Here is a 6,000-nt window from a genome sequence, read left to right as displayed (position 1 = left end):
CGCTTAACCCTAATAATGAGCAACTTGATTCCATTATTGTATGGAGTAAAGTGGCTCTTTTTTCCCCTTGGGCATAAAAACATAGGCAACTAACTACTCAAGCTTTTAGTCAACTATTTTCTTTTTTATCCGAGGTGCAGTTTGGAGCCCGATGACGCCGCCCGGGGGTCCTACAGAGCACTGAGGGTAACAATCATGCACTCCCGAGGCGCTTAAACTGTTTTTTCACGACCTAACAATTTTAATTGAAAAAGTCGAAAGTTTAAAAATAATTTTTAACTGTCAACATGACACCTAAATTTAGCTTGACAGTTAGTGACAATTTACAAATTTTCGGTTTTTTTCTATTAAAATCGTTGAATCGTGCAAAAAATAGTATACAGAGTTATTTACGAGTAATAATGGGCGTTACAAACAGTGAAACGCAACCAGTTATACATTTTCATCGCCTTCGTGGATCATTTATATTTATTTAAAAAAAATTAAAACATAGTTGACATCTAAATTAATGTAAATTTTTTACGTAGCCCGTTCGTTAGAAACTTTCTGATTTCGTATTAATGTGCAAATTGGTAGCCGACTATAATCGACCGAAGTTTAAATATATAAAATGTTTTAAAAATGGTGACACTTCCGGAAATACCGGAAATTGACGCCATCTTTGTGTTTTTAAAATGGAAGGGCCCTGTTTTGATTTCAAATTTCGATTCCACGTTAAATTTTTAGTTTAGAACGTTTTTTTGTCAACACTTATCTGTCATCGTTTTAGATCTATGTCACTTTTTTCGCAAAAAGCGGGGTTGCAGGGCTTCATTAAAAAAATGATAAAGGCTATGACCAAAAAGTGGCCAGTGACAGCACCGGGCTCTCAGGGGTTTTTTCGGGGCAGAGGGCGTGGGTTCACGAATTGAAAAATGGGCGCCAGGCAACCTTTTTTGAGCTGGTTTCAAACTCGTCCAGTTGGCGGAACAAGTGCTCTAATTACACCCGCCTAGGGAGTATGAATTGATACTCATGAAGATAAAATTTGAATTAATTTATTCGGTCTAAAGCGGAATCTCACACAAAAATTCCTGTGTCGTTTTAGCACTGGTTCACACGAGTGTGATAGCGGTTCGCATGTAACCAAATAGTTAAAAGATGCGGAACCAGTACTATTAGATGATCTTAAAATTTACGTGGTCTCAACCAGAAAAGCTTTTCGTTTACAAATGACCGAAATTAACTTAAATTAACAAAGTATTCTAGCCAAGTAATAAATGGTATTATAAATCCTTGAAAGGAAACCCTCCCGAACCTTCGACTTCCTCCTGGTCTGGTTTGAGCAATAAAAAGAAACTGAAGTAAAACCAAGGTCAAGGCTTGGATTTCACCTTGACGTTAAATAAAATTTGATTCCTACCGGAAGGGGTGAAGTCGGTGGAGTTCCGCAATGTTGAAATTTGACTGTTGATTCTCTTGATTGATATTTGAAAGTGGCAAATTGTTACAAAAATTCTTACTGTTTGCTAAGTACAAAAAAATTTACTAGAAAATGCAGAAATTGGTTTTAACTGAGAAGCGGGAAATTCGAGGCGCTCAAAAACTTGAAAGTATCCGCAATTAAATTGAGTGTGGCGACTTATCTTATGCCGGTTGGTTGTGTGTCCTCGACTGCGTCCTTTTGGCTTGCGGTACGGTACTGCTCCTTTTTTTGGCGTCACGGCGTGACCTTGACGATATTCATTAATCCTGAGCCGGTAACGAAACGATGTGGCGTGGCCTGGCTACGACCCTAACGAACGACGAATGGTCTGGCTGACCCTAAGGAACGATATCCAACGGAACGATCGCCCCTGCGAACGACGACTGGCCCTCAAGAACAACGGCCCAAACGAACAACGTGGCGAACGGCCACCCCAAGGAACGACCCCTAACGATTGTCGTTAGTGTTGCGAAAATCACACGATTCGATAATTACCTTTCCGCTGAAAGGGGTTGCTCCACGATAAATCGAAGGAGGACTTTCCGGTTCTCCTTCGCGGTACGGTAACGGTAATTGGCTCGAACTACCCCCAATAGACGAAAGTTAGTGAAATGAATTCGCTAATGAAGGATAATTACCTCTATCTCGCTAGACGACGAGGGGTTTCTCGACCACGGCAAACGGTAACGGTAGCGGTACCGTAATTTTCGGGCTCTTCGACGGCCCCGAAGGCTGGCAGCGCCGGACGATAAGCGCCATGGCGTTTGGCAATCCACCCTCAGGGATGATTGCGGATCCCGAACGCCACGCACGTGATTCGCAGCTCGCGACTTGCGGCACCGCCGCCCGCTCGGCGGTCGCCGACCGAGTCCTCTAATTTCCGCTCGCGATAGGTTTTTTTGGTTACCCCCGACTCTAGGATAGCAACACGAGAGATCTGGACCTTATTCCGTTGGGCGATAAGGCGTCCCGGTAATTGTACTGACCGCGCATCCCGATGACTACTTCCGGCGGTACTACACTTGCGCGCTAAATGACAGATGGTCCATCATGGCGCCTGTTTGTTTACACTGGACATCACCGATCGGAAAATTCAGATGTTGAAGCGGTAATGTGTCGGTGAGTCCGCGCGTAATTCACGAAAGATGTTGACGGCTATTTCCCGCAGGATCTCGAAAGGTTGAACACAACAAGGATGAAGGAAGAAGGTTGGGGAAAAGAAGAGAAGAAGATAACTTTCCGGCAAGTCACGGGAACAAAAGGGAATCGGAACTAACTTTGCCGTACGGTTACCCGAGCTGAGAAGAAAAAGAGAGGAATTGAAGGAAAAGGAAAGGAGAAAGAAGAAAAAAGAGAACGATAAACAGATAGGCCGCAGCTAGACAGCCTAGAGGCGTGAAGCCACCTCAGCCTAAAATTTAGGGGCTAACATGTGTGATTCCAGCCGCCCCAAAACTGGCTGGCACAAGGACTCTACTATGAAAATTCTCAAAAATGAAACCGCGAAAGAAACAAACGAAAACCGAAAGTGAAACTGAAAGCAAAACCGAAAGAAAACTGACAGTGAACCGATAACAAAAAATGAACCCTGAACCGATAAACTAAAAGTTGTCCTGATTGACGACACAAACAAACTGAATTATTTCGAAATGAGCGTCCCGAAAAAGGTTACGGCAGGGTGGGCACGTCGCGACGTCAAATGCCGTGCGTTGTCTTGCTTGTTCCTGATTTTCGAACAGCGATCTTATTGTCCCGCGAGCATAAGTAGGACCTCTTGGCCTCCTACTCCGGCCAAAACGAATAGTGGCATTTTGAGCTGCTACAAGGCCCATACACAATGGCGTTAACGTTACGTCGATGTTAAAACGTTAATGTTAACGTTAGATCTAGAAATTCAAAATTACATGTATTTCATTGCGGACCGTTCACAATGACGTTATGATGAAAATTAATGTTGCATGATATTGTTAGCGTTAACGTTAGTTCTAGAAGGGTTCTGGATTCTTAACGTTACATTCTAACATTAGCCAACTGAAATACATGTAATTAGATCTAACGTTAATATTAATGTTTTAACATCGACGTAACGTTAACGCCATTGTGAAAGGGCTGTAACTCCTGAACTATTGGAAATAAATAATTGATTTTTTTTATTGAATTCCTAAAGCTTTGGCCGATCTTTTGCGCTACTAGTGACTTTTTTTTTGTTTCATACGCCTAATAAAATTTTTCAAATTTGATAATAAAATACAGGGTGTTATTGAAAGTTGTACAGATATTTTAACCACGAGCTACTGGCTTCATGTAAAACTCGGAAAAATATTAAAAAAATTCTATGTTAAAAAATAAAATGACATTTCATTTTTGAGCTACAATTTTTTTTAATTGCTTTTAGTCTTTTACGTTGTCAAACAACCTCGTAGAAAAAATTTCGGCACATTTGTGACCAAAAAGTGGCCAGTGACAGCTCCGGGCTCTCAGGGGGTTTTCGGGGCATAGGGCGTGGGTTCGGATTATAAAAAAATGGGCGCCAGGCAGCTACTGCTTGAGCTGGTTGTTAAGCTTGTCCAGCTGCCGGGAAAAGTGCTCAGTATTCCCTTACACTTCGGAGATAGTACAATAAAAAAACTTAATCCCTTTGAATTAAATAAATGTTTTATTCAATTTTGAGGGTCCACAGTCCAGGAAATGAGTTGAGCTTATTTAAGTGTGTTCTGGTCCGAGGAATTGGCGAACGTTACTCTACGTAATTTTGTTAATTGGAAAATTCGAACCAGTTCACATTAATGGTCTTATTCAATACTCTTACTCTGGTCTTATCAAGAAAGCTTTCCCTTACAGGTGACCTTGTAACTTATTGTTGTGAATAAACTTAAAATTAATACAACTCCGATGAAAAAAGGAAAGAATTTGTTACATGAATGAAAGAAAAGTGAAACGCAGTCTTCTGCTTTTTTAAATTTACAACGTTAATTTAGCATCGATTCTACAATTGAAAAAATTGCAAATTTACTGGAAGTAGAAGAACTGCTATAGATGATTGAAACTTGAACTTTGTGAAATCTTACTAAAAACCTGAAATTATTGAAATATGAAGTTTTACAAATATGAAACGGTTCTAAATATTGAGAAGCGGGAAATTTGAGGCGCAATTCCTTATGTTTCCGCTAAAAAAATGTGGCGACTTATCTTATGCCGGTAACGTGATGTGACCTTGACGAGATTCTTTTGTCCTCGGCGAAACGATACGTGGTCCGACGACCTTAAGATGCGATGTGGCTGGCGGCCACTCTCGAAACAATGATTCTGGCGAAGAATCACCCTCAAAACGATAGTCCTGGTGAACAATCACCCTAAAAGCGACACGGCGACGAATGACCCTGAAGAACAATGTTGCCAAACGAACAATGTGGCGAACGGCCACCCCAAGGAACGATAACTGGTCCGGCTCACCCTAAAGAACAACCCCTAACGAATTGTCGTTAGTGTTACGAAAATCGGAAGATTCGGTAATTACCTTTCCGCTGAAAGGGGTTGCTCCACGATAAATCGAAGGAGGACTTTCCGGTTCTCCTTCGCGGTATGGTACGGTAATCTGGCTCGAACGACCCCTAATAGACGAAAGTTAGTGAAGTGAATTCGCTCTATCTCGCTAGACGACGAGGGGTTTCTCGACCACGGCAAAACGGTAACGGTAGCGGTTCGGTAAATCTTCGGGCTCTTCGACGGCCCCGAAGGCTGGCAGCGCCGGGCGATAAGCGCCATGGCGTTCGGCAATCCACCCACAGGGATGATTGCGGATCCCGAACGCCACGCACGTGATTCGCAGCTCGCGACTTGCGGCACAGCCGCCCACTCGGCGGTCGCCGACCGAGTCCCCAATTTCCGCTCGCGATGTTTTTTTTTTGGCTACCCCCGCCTCTAGGATATCAACACGAAAGATCTGGACCTTATTCCGTTGGGCGATAAGGCGTCCCGGTAATTGTACTGACCGCGCATCCCGATGACAGCTTCCGGCGGTTCTACACTTGCGCGCTTAATGACAGATGGTCGATCATGGCGCCGGTTTGTTTACGTTGGACGTCACCGATCGGGAAATCCAGATGTTGAAGCGGTAATGTGTCGGTGAGTCCACGCGTAATTCACGATAGTTGTTGACGGCTATTTCCCGCAGGATCTCAAGAGGTTGAACACAACAAGGATGAAGGAATGAGGTTGGGGAGAAGAAGAGAAGAAGATAACTTTCCGGCAAGTCACGGGAACAAAAGGGAATCGGAACTAACTCTGCCGTACGGTTACCCGAGCTGAGAAGAAGAAGAAGAGGGATTGAAGGAAAAGGAAAAGAGAAAGAAGAAAAAAGCGAACGATAAATAGATAGGCCGCAGCTAGACAGCCTAGAGGCGTGAGGCCACCTCAGCCTAAAATTTAGGGGCTAACATGTGTGATTCCAGCCGCCCCAAAACTGGCTGGCACAAAGACTCTACAATTGAAACTCGAACTGAAAACCGCTAAAGAAACAAACGAAAACCGAAAGT

The sequence above is a fragment of the Tenebrio molitor genome, chromosome 4 (assembly GCF_963966145.1).
Source record: "Tenebrio molitor chromosome 4, icTenMoli1.1, whole genome shotgun sequence".
NCBI classification, from domain to species: Eukaryota; Metazoa; Arthropoda; class Insecta; order Coleoptera; family Tenebrionidae; genus Tenebrio; species Tenebrio molitor.
The sequence above is the reverse complement of the archived record's forward strand: the minus strand, read 5'-3'. Positions refer to the sequence as shown.